We start from the raw sequence: 15,302 nt of genomic DNA on the forward strand, positions 1-15,302 counted from the left end.
ACACTAAAACCGGGGCAGTGGCCACAACCGAGGAGCAGGTGCTCCGGATCCAAAAGGATCTGGACAGACTGTGGAAGTGGGCAGGAGACAACAGGATGGCGTTCAGTGTGGATAAGTGCAAGGTCTCCCACTTGGGGCACAGGAATGGGTTAGAGTTAGGGTTAGGGAGCCGGGGGTCAGACTAGATGGCCTGAGATGACCCTTCTGACTTGCTGTTTCTATGTCCCCACTGGAGCTTTTTGTGAAACCGCTTAGCCATCAGGACAGTCAAGTGCTGAGGCTCCCCCATCTCTTTCAGGATCATCCGTCGCTTCTTGTGAGCCACACAGTCAATCTATGAATGATAGACTGAGCTTCTTTTGATAGTCTTTGGTTCACACCACTGGTCAATATATATTTGCAATATGATCTCTAGCACCTCCTCCTCTTCAGAATCTGACTTGAATGTCAGGTATTTCCTGTTCCAGGTAGAATAAAATTCTGGTTAGAGTTAGGACCAATCCAGTCCCTGAAGCTCGGAATTTTTCTGTTGTTACGTATCCTACAAGTTGCAGGTGCTTTATTTCTTCCAGAGGCTTTCAGAGCAGCTTTCACTTCGCTTTCTAAATTGTAGGTTCTTTCTCACAGGATTTCTCTTCAAAGGAGTTTTCCTTTGGCTTTGGTATGGTCCTTCTGTCTAGTCTTTCCACCTTCTCTTTATTTTCTCCTAGTCCAACAGTACATCCCCTGTTTGCTCCAGCATTCCTAATCTAGCTTTGACTTCCACTTCTTGGGTCTTCTGAAAGAGGTCTCCTGCTTTTCCTCCTTTGTGTGCCTCTATTCCTTTGCCCTGATCCTTGCGACACTTCTTTTGGTCTATGCGATTGGTGCTGAAAGGTCACATTCAAAATTCTGGCCTGATTTCTTTCACCTTTTGCTTTCCACCTCTCCTGAGCAATTGTTTCTTTTGTCGTCCATCTTGGCTTTCTCTTCTTTTTTGCTACAGGAATTGTCCTTTGGCATTCCTCACTCATAGTATCTCTGGTCTCCGGGCAGGGTTCTTCTGGCTACAGCCAATTATGCTGAGTAATGCCAACGTGCTCTTATGTGAGCATTCAATTCTTCAGGAATTATATTTAATTTTCATTGTATTAATTTGCCTCTGAGCGTATCAGTTGCTAGACTGCCATTCAGCTTAGAGCTAGTTGTGTCATGAGCAACGGTGCTGTTTGGACTTGTCTTTTGCTCTTGGTTGAGTGCCTTCAACTTTCCCTCTTCAGGAACAACCCCTTCTCATTCCTTGGATGTGAGGTGTTTAGTCCGAACCTAACCCATGCTAAATGTATGTGTTACTACTACATTTTATTTTGATTTATTTATTTATTAAAGCATTTCTGTGCCGCCCCAGTCGCCGAAGCTTCGGGGCGGCTCACAACAGAAAATTAAAATACAAGAAATAACAATATAAAATAAGTCACCCTGGCCAGATAAAATAAGCAAATAATATTAACAATTAAAATGATGCTTAAATAAGAAGGTCTTCGCCTGGCGCCGAAAAACAAATAACGACGGCTACTACATTACAAGCCCGGGCCCAATTCAAGGTGTTGATTATGACCTACAAAGCCCTAAACGGCTTGGGTCCTGGCTACCTGAACGAGCGCTTACGTCCGTATATGCCCGACCGCCCTTTGAGATCTGCGGGAGAGTCCCTTCTCCGGGAACCCTCCATGAAAGAAATTAGGAGAGTAAGTACCCGGAGGAGGGCTTTCTCTGCGGTGGCGCCCAACCTATGGAATTCACTCCCCAAAGAGGTCCGCCTGGCACCGTCGTTACTGGTTTTTCGGCGCCAGGTAAAGACCTTTTTATTTAAACATCATGTCAATGGTTAAAACATATGATCTGGCCTGGGCAACTTCTTCTTCCTTCTCTTTCTCCTCCTATATTTTTATTTTATACTGATAATTTTAATTTTGTATTTGTAAATCAATGTATTTTTTTGTATTTTTATATTTAATGGTAATTTATGATGTACTATTGTATTTCAATGTATTTTATCATGTTGTAAGCCGCCCCGAGGTTTCGGCAAGGCGCGGCATAGAAATGTTATAATAATAATAATAATAATAAAAAAATAATAATTACTGCATCTTCATCTTCAAAACATGATAGTTCCCATGAAATTCATTCTTGTTAATAGATATGGTTTGACATTGCATTTGTGCCTTGTATTGTGAGGTTTGGGGGTTTTTTTTACTGATCCCATAATAGCAGAGTATTTTGTTCGTTACTTGCAACCCCTTGCACCTGGAAGGGCTTGCATCTTAAACATTGACGTAACTAAAAGCAATCATGCTTCATAATTAATGCAGCAGTCCAGATCTGGAGCTGGGGGTCAGGCTAGTTGACCCGGGAGACCCCTTCTGACTGGCTCTGTTTCTATGTTTGTCCAGGACTGATACTCTTCTGATGTTCTTAGGAAATGCAGCTAGGAACGTGGTGACACGAGCATGTCTCTATGTGACTTCTGTTTTATGGACTTAGGATGGCTTTGGAGGTTTTGTTTTTCTTCAGAGAGCATTGATCCAGATGAGCTCTACTACCCTCTACTTCTTGGTTGTTCTTTTGGGATTCCCATCTCCCCTTGCCAATTTCATTCTCATTGCAGAAAGATACCCAGGAACTACCAGCAGTTCTTGACCATGATGTTCACCCTTGAGGGGATCAATGAAGATATGACTCTCCTTCCCAACACAACTCTGGGCTTCCACATCTATCAGCACCTGGATCTTGTCAGGGTGGTGCTTGCAAACAGCCTCTCTCTGCTTTCTGCTTGGAGGCAAATGCTACCTAATTACAGATGTGGCAGGCAGGAGAAGCTGCTCTCCATTCTTTGGGGCCTGCACTCCAAATCCACAAGACACCCCTCCTCCTTAATGGGTATCTACAAGATCCCACAGGTAAGGGAGTTCACCTGGGCATAGCCATGAGCTGCTGTTCCTGCAAAGCTCAGGAACAGTCAAATGGAAATGCCAGTGTCCAGAAACAGTGGCAGACATGGGGAACCCCCAAGGATTCCTTAATCCTTAGCAGGCTTCTACAACATCCCACAGATGATATTATTATTATTATTATTATTATTATTATTATTATTATTATTATTATTATTTATTATAACATTTCTATGCCGCCCCTTGCTGAAACCTCGGGGCAGCTTACAACATGATAAAATACATTGAAATACAATAGTACATCATAAATTACCATTAAATATAAAAATACAAAAAATACATTGATTTACAAATACAAAATTAAAATTATCAGTATAAAATAAAAATATAGGAGAAGAAAGAGAAGGAAGAAGAAGTTGCCCAGGCCAGATCATATGTTTTAACCATTGAAATGATGTTTAAATAAAAAGGTCTTTACCTGGCGCAGAAAAACCAGTAACGACGGTGCCAGGCGGACCTCTTTGGGGAGTGAATTCCATAGGTTGGGCGCCACCGTAGAGAAAGCCCTCCTCCGGGTACTTACTCTCCTAATTTCTTCCATGGAGGGTTCCCGGAGAAGGGATTCTCCCGCAGATCTCAAAGGGCGGTCGGGCATATACGGACGTAAGCGCTCGTTCAGGTAGCCAGGACCCAAGCCGTTCAGGGCTTTGTAGGTCATAATCAACACCTTGAATTGGGCCCGGGCTTCAATGGGAAGCCAGTGAAGCTGACGGAGGACTGGAGTCATGTGAGCATAACGCCCCGTCCCCGTCAGCAACCTGGCAGATAAGGGGATTCTGCTGGGAATAGATAAGACGGAACAGCAAAGCTCAAGCACTGAGAAGCCAAAAGGGTCTCTGAAGAGAGCGACTTGCATGCCGTGGGTATGGAGGGTCCCTGCATTGCCTCCATTCAGCATGCTTTTCTAACATCGGCTGACCTGCTGTGCACTAGATGTGGTGTTAGCCAGGAATCTTGAGACAGGAATGGGTTCTCCCCTGCCCACAGGGGTCTTTCATGCAAGAAAGGAAAATTTGGAGGAAGGCTATTCTCTTCAGGAAAAGCAATTCTCACCCACCAAAGCGTTCCTTTTTGTTGACTTCACATGGAAGGTGGCAGGCAAATTTCCCTCTGGTGCCCGATCGCAGCCCCACTCATTCTGTCTTTTCTGTGCCTGGACCTATTTCTCTATGAAACAGGACCTTTCTGAGCCATGGTGCCTGAATAGGCAAATCAGAGCTGAAGAGTTACCTACAGAAGGGCATACCTGTTGAACATATTCACAGAGCAATTCACCGCAAGTCTCAAGTAATGCATCTGGGAAGGCCACCTCCAGAGGAGGCCTGTGATAACCACATCATGGGGAGCTTTGACATCACTACCCAGGTTCAGTTTACATCCAGAAATCATAGAATCATAGAATAGGGCCATGAAGGCCATCGAGTCCAACCCCTGCTGTTGCAGGACACCATGTTACACCATCCCACTCAGATAGCTATCCAGTTTGTTTTTGAATGTCTCTAGTGTGGGAGAGCCCATCACCTTTCCAGGCAGCTGGTTCCACTGTTCTACAAGTGGACATCTTTAGGGCCCCCCTTAGTGCTACTGAAATGCCTTGTGGGTCAGGTCTTGCCTTGACAACCATGAAACACCACAGAACCCTTTCTGCAGCTGCTACAATGGGCTCACCCAGCTCTTGCTCTGGTGATTTGTTCTCTCAGCTCACTTTTGGCCTGTTCAACCCCATTCAGAGGGAGGGAACTGCATTTCCTTTCTTCTACCGGATTGAGGGCAATGAAATTTCCCAGTATCTGGGGCTGGTTCGACTGCTTCTCTATTTCCACTGGAACTGGATTGGGCTCTTGGCTCCTGAGGATGATACTGGGGAAAGCTTCATGCAGACATTGACACCAATGCTGAGGCAGAAGGACATCTGTGTGGCCTTCACCCTCTGGCTTCATCCAGACACCAGGGTACATCAGCTCAAAGAGCTCATCAACTCCGTGTCTCACTTTCTATTGCACATGTTCTCCAGCATCGTTTCGTTGCCTTTGTCACAAGCATCGGCCACCTCCATCGCTACTCCTGCATTGGAGTTTCAAGTGGCTATTCTCTTCGGGGACTCCACTGTTATACGAAGCTTCACAGAGATATTGGTCAACCATGAACAAAAGACCACGCTCCCATCTAGGAGGGTTTGGATCCTGACGTCCCACTGGGAACTTGCTCTGGCAAGATCTGAGGATGGAAGGCCTTATTTGCACCACCTCCACGGTGCTCTGCACTTCAGGGTCCACACCAAGGACGTGCCTGGATTTAAACATTTTCTCAAGGCCTTAAACCCATTGCGACCACGAGGAGACATCTTCCTCTATGAGTGGTGGAAAACAGCATTTAACTGTCAGTTTCTGCAAGACTTGACCCTCAACTTAGAAAAGGGATGGTGTACTGGGATGGAGAGGCTTGAGCACCTGCCAAAGCACATCTTCCAAATGCACATGACCAGTCGCAGCTATGGCATCTACAATGCCATCTACTCTGTGGCACATGCTCTGCATGCCGTCTCCTCATCTAGGGCTAGAAGAGGAACAAAGAGGGAAGGCAGGACAAGTGTGAATATTCAGCCATGGCAGGTAATGTCCTCCATCAGAACTGGTCAACTTATAGGAGGTGCTTCGGTGATTTCCCAGGGCTTGATTGTGGCAGTCCATCCTCAAGATGCAAGTAAAGACATTCCCCATCAATCCTTCTCTGTGGCCATCATTTCCCTTGCTGGGTGTCAATTGGAGGAAGCTTGCAAGGCTTTGGGAATAATTATCTTTTGCTCTTCTTGTCACATGCAGCCAGGTCACCTCTGACTGAAGGTGGCTCTGTGAACGGTGCCCCCCAGAATGTCTTGCCCTCAACAGCCCTGCTCAGCTCTAGTCAACTCAAGGCTGTGGCTTCCTTCTCAGAACTGACCTATCTCATGGCCAGCCTTCTTCCTCTTATCTCTTTGAAGCATGTGCCTTTATTTACCTAGATCCAGTCTTTCTCATGCTGGCAGCAGAAGGCAGTGCACAGATCCCCCTCCTCTCCCCTTTTTGTCCTCACCATGCCTCTGGGAGGAAGCTCTGGATGAGCCAGTTCTGACCCCCAAGTGATCCCACCTGGGGTGCTGTCAGAGACCCTAGAGTCCCAGTGCCACGATTCTGCAGCCCTGGAACTGAGGCGCCGCAGGCTGGCCCTTGTCTGGGAGCCTGGCAGCTGGCATGGAAAGAACAGTGCCTGCTGCTCCCTGAGGTCACACATGAGACTCCAGAAGGTGCCAGCACAGGGGAGGGAGTCCAAGGGCTTGTGCTGATTCCTGCCGGTGGCTCAGTTCTGCACCCCCATCTCAACAGCTTGAAGTGGACGGCCAAATGCAAACCTCTCGATGGTGGCGGAGGTACAAATAGTTCCCCTTCAATGCACTTTGAGCTCTGGTGACTTCATGGAGCCTTCAGATCAAGGAGGATCTGATGACTCCTCATGTCATATCTGCACCCCACCTCCCACAAACCCGCTGAAACAACCAGCCATTTTCAACAGCAACTCACCCTCAGGCTTTGAACCCAGCCAAAACAACAAGCCATGAGGAGCAATTCATCATGTTCGTGGTTAACAAGCCATGCCTTATTTGCACAACTGGCCTCAGGCAATCCACAGTTCGACAACCAACGACAGCACATTCAACCCATACTCGACTCTTTTGTGTGCATTCTTGCGCTGCCTAAAACCACTCCTTGTTGAATTGACCCCAACATCCTGAAGATCCTTTTACCCAGGATCTCCTTGAGAACAAGGGTCTATTTAGGAGGATGGAACACCCCCAGCTGCAGCTGCTGTGATGTAGCTGAGCTCTTTCACCTAGGCCCTCAGTTGATTTGGAGACATCTCTACATCACTGTCTGGGCTCCACAGTATAAGAGCAACATGGCTAGGCTAGAATCAGTTCAGTGCAGGGTCACAAGGATGGTAGCCGGATTGCAGATGCCATATAAGATGAGACTGGGGGAACTGGGGCTTTTCAGCTTGGAGAAGAGGAGAATTCAAGGGCATCTGACAGTGGCATAAAGGTATGGAAAGGGTATCACATGGTAAAGGGTCATTACCGGTCCATCCCCTGAGATGGAGGGAAGGATGTTGTTCAGTGAAGCAAAGCTCAAGGAAATGAGTTTTATGTTGGATGTCAGGAAGCACTTCCTGATGGTTAGGAGCCCAAGAATATGGAATGGGCTAGCACAGGTAGTTGCAGTGAGGGATTAGTGAGGGAGTTCAAGGAAAGTTTGGACAAGCACATGTTGGGTAATCCATGAGTAGAGTCAGCTGGAGCCAGGGGTCAAAGCAGATGGCCTGGGTGGTCCCTTCTGACTTGCTATGTTTCTATGTTTCTACATATCATTTCTCTCTGAGCCCTTCTCTCCTTTTTCGTGGCCCTAGGAGTAAAATGTCTTGATGTTAAATTCACCCATGGCATGCAGAACAGAGCGGCCATCACTTAATGTTAGGAGACGCAAGGTCCCAGCCAAAATACTTCGCCGATTTCTTTTATTTCAGATCCTTGCCCCTTTGAGGAAGGTGCGCTTTAATAACAGTGCTGGGGAGGAAATATCTTTCACGGAAAATGATGAGCTATCATCTGGCTATGATGTTGTGAATTGGATCTCCTTCCCAAATAGATCGTTTGCCTCTGCCAAAGTCGGACAGGTGGATGCAAATGCCCCCCCAGGCCAGGAATTCACCATTAGCTCGGATGCCATTGTGTGGGCTACAGAGGTGAGGTTGAGGTGCCTGTTCTAGACTCTGGCAGAATTCTGGCATGTTGCATTGATATCTCTCAAAACTTGAAGTTGTCTGTCTAGAAAAGAGCCAGGATGCAATAAATGCAGAGCACTGTGCTCTCCACGACCATTGCCCTGTGACGATGGGCCTACTTTGGGCAGAGACAGACCCACGTGTGATTCTCAGCTAGGCCAGGAGAGGATCCTGTGGGAAATCCTGGGGAGACACAGTCAGTCTGTGCAGACAGTTCTCATCCTGGTGGACCAAAGTGCTGATTTGGTATAAGTAAGTGCCTTGTGTTCCTCTTGAAAATAGCTCTTTCTTTAGAGCCATGAGGACTGGAACCTTTATGGCAAGTAGGGTTGCTTCATGCTAGACACCTTAATTGCATGCAAATACCCCAGTTCCATCCCTGGAAGCTCCAGTTGGAGTTGGGAAAAGCTCTAATCATTGCAGAGAATTCTGATCAGAAGTGGATGGGTCAGGATCTGACCAGCATAAAATATCTTCCAATGTTCCTACTTCTCTGTTCTAACCAGTATAGATTTTGTGGAATTGCCCATGGTTACAATCCTAAATAACATCCAGAAAAGATTGTTCAGGTCTTCTTCAATTGGTGATCCCTCCATCATGCAAAGGGAGAATCCATGGGTAGACTTCTAGTCCTTCAAGTCTTCTATTCCTTCCTTCCCTTTTAGAAGCCACCCGCTGCAAGGTGTGTGGAAAGATGTTCTCCAGGACACTGGAGGAAACTTCCAGGCAGGGAGCCAGTTTGCTGCTACAAATGTGTCCAATGTCCTGAAGGGAGCTTTTCTAACCAAGCAGGTAGATGAAACCTGGAGAGCTTGCAACTTGCAGGACATCAGGGCAGGAGTGGGTGAGGAAGAGACACCAGCTGTTGTGTTCCCTGGGAATACCAAATAATGACAATAATAGCAATGATGCTGAGATTGCTTGCCTTCTGTTTTCCACCTTTTGCAAGACAACCCACATTTGCCATCAGGAGTGCCTCTCAGCCTGGAAGCTCATTGGATCACATGGGCCAGCCCCAGGTTCTCAACCTAATCTTCCACACAGGGTTGTTGTGAATGCAAAGCTAGGAGCAGGGGAACAGAGAGTTCCACTGGAGGGGCCCTCAGTTGGCCCAGTCCACTAGAAAATGAGCACCAGTGTCACGTCTGAGATACTTCAATGGCTCTTGCTCATTCCAGATGCAGATCGCTGTGACCCGTGTCCAGAGGATCAACACCCAAACAGTAAGCAAGACCGGTGCATCTACAAGAAGACACACTTCCTTAGCTACCAAGAGACACTGGGTGTTGTTTTGGCTTCTTTGGCTCTTCTGTTCTCTTTCGTCACGTCTGTTGTGCTGGGAACTTTCATAAAACATTGTGACACACCGATCGTCAGAGCCAACAACCGAAAACTCTCCTACACTCTCCTCGTCTCTCTTCTGCTTTGCTTCCTTGCTTCCATCTTGTTCCTAGGTAGACCCAGGAAGGTCACCTGTCTTCTTCGACAAATTGGTGTTGGTATCTTCTTCTCTGTTGCCATTTCTTCCGTCTTGGCAAAGACCGTGATGGTGGTTCTGGCCTTCATGGCCACTAAGCCAGGGAACATGGCCAGAAAACTCCTGGGGAGGCAACTGACCACCTCCATCATGCTGGGCTGCCCCCTCCTCCAGGCTGTGATCTGTGCTGTCTGGCTGCTGACCTCTCCCCCCTTCCCAAACTTGGACTTCCACTCGCTAGTCAGAGAGATCATAGCTGAATGCAATGAAGGATCAGTCACTATGTTTTACACTGTCTTGGGTTTGATGGGCTTCCTGTCCCTCATCAGCTTCGTAGTGGCTTTCCTAGCCAGGAAACTGCCTGACAGCTTCAACGAAGCCAAGTTCATCACCTTCAGCATGCTGGTCTTCTGCAGCGTGTGGGCCTCCTTTGTACCTACTTATCTGAGCACCAAAGGGAAGGCCACGGTGGCCATGGAGATCTTCTCTATCTTGGCCTCTGGGGCTGGTCTTCTGAGTTGCATTTTTTTTCCCCAAATGCTATATTATTGTGATGAGGCCCAATCTCAACACCAGAGTTCATCTCAGAAGCAAAATGCATCAGTAAATCTTATGACTGGAGAATTCCCTAATTATTATTATTATTATTATTATTATTATTATTAACATTTCTATGCCGCCCCTTGCCGAAACCTCGGGGCGGCTTACAACATGATAAAATACATTGAAATACAATAGTACATAATAAATTACCATTAAATATAAAAATACAAAAAATACATTGATTTACAAATACAAAATTAAAATTATCAGTATAAAATAAAAATATAGGATGAGAAAGAGAAGGAAGAAGAAGTTGCCCAGGCCAGATCATATGTTTTAACAATTGAAATGATGTTTAAATAAAATAATTCATGTATATGCCCATCAATCACAATTTGCCATCATACATACTTATTGAATAGGAGTTAATCTGATCGCATGTGCTTCAGTACCAAATAAATCCATCAAATTTTGGTATACTGAATCCATGAATCATTAGATGAGACTGTCAAATCTCTGTTCCTCTTACTCATGGTATTGCCTAGGACTGAGACGAAGTTCAGCAGGATCTGTCCCTCTCGTATTCATGGCCTTCTTCTCGTGCTCAACCTGGATTTATATGGTGAGTTGTGCCAAAAGGAAGTCCATGAATGTTAGTGCATTTAAGGATGTGCAACCATCTTCCACATCGCTCACAGTAGCGCACACAAAGATTTCTATGCACGGTGAAGAAGAGCCTTGATTGCACAGTGGTTGTACAGGGCACCAGCCAGAAACTTTGACTCAGAGCTGCAACAACTTGGGTTGGAGTCCAGGGAATTCATGGGATTCCACCCCTGGTGTGGATTCCCTACACATGCCTGTTGTCACCCTCCCTACTGAGCTAATGGAACATTCCATGATCAAGCAAACAGTTTGGATGGTCAGACTAGGTGCAACCATCATTTCAGTACTTCTATCACAGCAAAAAGATAGTAAACAGGGTCTTGGTGGATCAAAACCATGGCAGGCCAGTAGGGTTATCATTCCAGCCCTTGTCTGGTCCATCCTTTTAGAGATTTTCATGACAGTTCTTTGCTGTACATTGGAAGCACCCATTGGTGCCAGTGAGTTTCCCTTCTGATGCAAACGGCATTGAGGGACATTTCTATTAAAAAATAAATTAAACACACTCATACGGACACACACCCACACAGACATAGAATCATAATAGAAATGGGAGGGGCAACTAAGGCCATTGAGCTCAACTCCTGCTAAATGTAGGACTCCATGTTAAAATATCCTTGACAGATGGCTGTCCAACTGCCTCTTGAAGGCCACCAATGTGGGAGAGGCCACCACCTCCCTAGGCCATCGTTTCCAATCTCATACTGCTCTAGCACTAAGGAGGGTGTTCCTGAAGTTCAGCAAGAACCTGGTTTCCTGTAATCCCAGTCCATTATTCCATGTTCCATGCACTCTGATATGACTGAAAAGAGATCCTGGCCCTCTTCTGGGTACCTTTCTGTCCACGTCTCCTCAGAGGGTTTTGTTTTGGTCACTTGATCATCTTCATTGCCCTCCTCTAAAGCTTTTCCAGTTGGTCTTAAACAGTGGTGTCCATAACTCAGTCCAGGACTCAAGATGAAGTCTGACCAGTGCTGAGGAGAGCTAGTAGCTCTCATGATTTAAAAGATACACTTCTATTAATGCAGCATGAAAGAGCATTAGGTCTTTCTGTAGCAACATCACATTGTAGACTCATAATCTATTTGTGGTCTACAGCATTTCCCCATCCTGTCAAGATATGCCAGGAGCCCTGCCACAAGACACCTGGCAAGGGACGGGTTGCACCTCATGAGGATGAGGAAAAGGTCCTTTGGAGATGCTCTAGCAAGATTCATCCAGAAGACTTTAAACTGAGCCGGGGGGGGGGTGTTCAGGCCCCCCAGAAATGTGTCTGCACTGGACAAATGTGGGGAGAGGATCAGGGCTCTGGGAGCAGGGTTTTAGAGGTACTGCAGGGACTGCCAGGACTCCTACAGAGAGGGGCCAGGTATCAGGGAGGATGGGAGGGAGGAGGAGGCTGGGAACTCCAAGGAAAGGAAGTGGTGGGAAGGAGTTGAGGTGCATGTACACCAATGCTAGGAGCATGGGTAATAAGCAGGAAGAGCTTGAAGCTCTCCTGGGAATAGGAGGGTATGACCTGGTGGGGATCACGGAAACCTGGTGGGATGAAAGGCAAGACTGGAATGTGAACATACAGGGGTATCACCTTTTTAGAAAGGACAGGAAGGGAAAGAGGGGTGGTGGCTAGGCTTTATACGTCAGGGAAGGGATAGGATGCATTGAGATAGAATGCAGCACAGATGGGGATTCAGCAGAGGCAGTGAAACTTAGGGGTTTTTACAGGGAACGAGACCTGACAGTGGGGGTATGTTATTGCCCTCCAGGTCAACTTGAGACCCTGGGTGATGTCCTGACAGGTCAGATTCTAAGGGTATCTCAGAGGAGAGACACTGTAATTATGGGAGATTTCAGTCTCCTGGATATTAGTTGGAAGACTCACTCGGCGGTGACAGCCAGGTCACATCACTTCCTAGAGTCTATAGAGGGAGGGTTTTTCACACAGAGGCTCCGAGAGGCGACGAGGGGGGGAAACATCCTTGACTTGGTCTTGACCAATAGAGAGGGGCTGATAGATGAAGTACAGATTAGGGGCGCTCTGGATGCAAGTGATCACCCCATCCTTTGCTTTGAGAACCAGCAGCAACCCACTTGTCACCTCTCCCCAGTCCAAGAATGTGCCATTGATGAACACTCTTTGTGTCCACTTTTTCAGCCAATTCTGGATCTAAATAATGGTAATGAGGATATCATGAGTCACTTTGTGAAAAGCTTTGCTAAAGCCTAGCTAGATTATATGCACAGAATTCCCACAGTCCATTTGGGATATTGCCCAGTCAAATACGGAAATCAGGCTTGTCTGCAGAATTTGCTCTAGAGACATCCATGTTGGCTTCTAGTAACACTGCATTGTTTTCGATTTTCAAGGTATTTGCAGACTGATTGCTTTATAATTTTCTCCAGATTTGTTCTAGGGACTGATGTCAGACTGACTGGTCTGCAGCTTCCTGGTTTTTCATCTAGCACTTCCACTGTTCTTCTTGATTTCTCAAAGATAATAAAGAATGGTTCTAAGAATTCTTCTACAAGCCCCTTTACGATGCCAGGATGGAGTCCATCAGACCCTGGAGAGTTGAATTCATTCAGCCCAAGCAGATGATCTTTGATCATTTACCTGTCAAATGTGGGCCGCCCTCCTGCCCCTTCAGCTTGTATTTCCCTTCATCAGGAAGGTCACAGGTCTTATTTTGGAAGAAGACGGAGCAAAAGTAGATTAAGTCCATTCCTTTCTTCTTTCTTTTAACTTGGATAGACCTTAAGAAGTCTTTTTGTGCTTCAGCATCCTTCATTCCTAGCTTAGCCTTCCTAAAGGTTTCCATGCAATTCTGTGCCACCTGCCTGCATTTTTTCTGTGCAACCTGACCTTCTTTTGGTGCAGGAAGCATTTCTTTTTCTGTTTTTAAAATATCCCACCCTTCTTGGGCACTTTTCCCTTGAGAGTGGCTTGCCATTATAATGCTACTCTGGTTAAAGCTGACTTTTTGGAAATCCTGGGCACCTTTTTAGCTTCCTTATTCTGGGCAGAAGCTGTCTTGCATCATCTTAGGGTATTGGTGCCCTTGAAATCACCATGACCTCACTGAGAAGGAGCTTCGTACAGTCCAGAGGTTGGAGGGGGGGGTCTTCCCAAGGTTTCCCTGGAGATGTCAGCACTGGTCATGGCACCCCCTGAGCGGGAAGCAGGGCCTTAGCCTTTCCCATGGTCCTTCCCTTGATGAGGTCTGAATCATTCAGCAAAAGCTGACTCTGGGGCATGGAGTTTGGAGGTGCACTGATGACTCCTGGATTTAAGTTTGCTTGGGAAAGGCTCAGGAAAGACGGGGGCTCTGCAGCCTGATCCCTACAGAGAGATTCCATTATAGGGGTCCATTTAGTACAAGGATGGGGGAGACGAAGGGAGGCTCTTACATTCACCTCCTTGTGTGGTACCCCAAAATCTCACTTTGGCTGCCCAAGGCAAAAGCCCATTGCTGTCCTGGATGGAAACAATATCCTCTGCAGTCTTGTGTGTTTTTCTTTGATACATTCTTGAAGGGTCTGTGTTCAGTAAAGGGTGTCCAGCCAGAGATATCCTTGGTAAGGCCCCCTGGGGTGAAGGGATCCTAGCACATTTTTCTTGGAGAATAAAATGTTGCTCATTCTGTGCTTATCCTCGCCCATGTCCTGACACTGCTTCCACCATGACAGAGCAAGAATCAGGAACTACCAGCACATCCTGGCTTTGGTGTTTGCAATCACTGAGCTCAGCAAGGATCCGGCCCTCCCTCCCAATATGACATTTGGCTTCCACATCTATGAGCACAGGGACCTGACCAGAGTACTGTATGAGAACAACCTCCTGCTGCTGTCTAAACAGGGGAGAAGAATTCCCAATTATAAATGTGAAAAGCAGGGTCAACTCATCTCCATCATACAGGATTTTGACTCCAAATCTTCATCAGACATTGCAGCCTTAAAGGGCATCTTCAGGATCCCAGAGATAAATGTGTTCATCTGGAGATAGGTATGAGGGACTTGCAGAGAGAACGTCCAACTCTGAGAACAGGTTCATTCCTGCAGTGGGTATTTTTCTTCAATTCTGGATGACAGGGCAGGGGGCCTTCTCACCTGGTGAGGCTACCATGAGACCACCTTGGAGGAGGCCAGGACGGCATCTCAGGAGAGGGTTTGGTGAAAAATTCTAGCTAGCAATGTGTCTGTCTTACTGAGAAGACCAATTGAGTGAAATATAAAGTATCCATGTGAAATGGTATAAAGACAGAAGCAATAAAGATGTGACAAGACCTTTGCAGTTCTTCCTAGCATAATTGAATGAGTTGCCTCTCAGGGATGATTGCAACAAGAATCCCACACAGCATCTCAGAATGGGATGTCCTGGGCCATGAATGGCTACATGTCCTCAAGAGAGCCAGGCTGGTGTTGTGGTGAATTGATTTAAGAGGGTGGGACTCTAGCAGTTTGGGTTCTCATCCCAATTCAGACCTGGAATTTTCTCATTGACTTTGGGTCAGTCACAGACTCTCAGCCAAACCCAAACCACAGGGTTGTTTTGGGAGCATGTGATTGAGAGGAGAATGTTAAAAGTTGTCTTGAAACCCTTGGCACAAAACAAGGGAGGGGTGTAAATACAAGATTAAATAAAAGAAATAAATGCTCTGAGGTTACCTCTGACAAAATCAAAATTGGCATGCTCTGGGAGAGCAATGCTATGGCTCTGGTGCACTTTCAGAAGCCTTCCACATGGACTTGCAGTGGGCAATTGGTTGACCTGTGTGGAAAAATGTACTCAGTGCACCTGGAAGTTCTCCCAC

The sequence above is a fragment of the Varanus komodoensis genome, unplaced genomic scaffold, assembly GCF_004798865.1.
Source record: "Varanus komodoensis strain SLA01 unplaced genomic scaffold, ASM479886v1 scaffold113, whole genome shotgun sequence".
In the NCBI taxonomy this organism is placed as follows: Eukaryota; Metazoa; Chordata; class Lepidosauria; order Squamata; family Varanidae; genus Varanus; species Varanus komodoensis.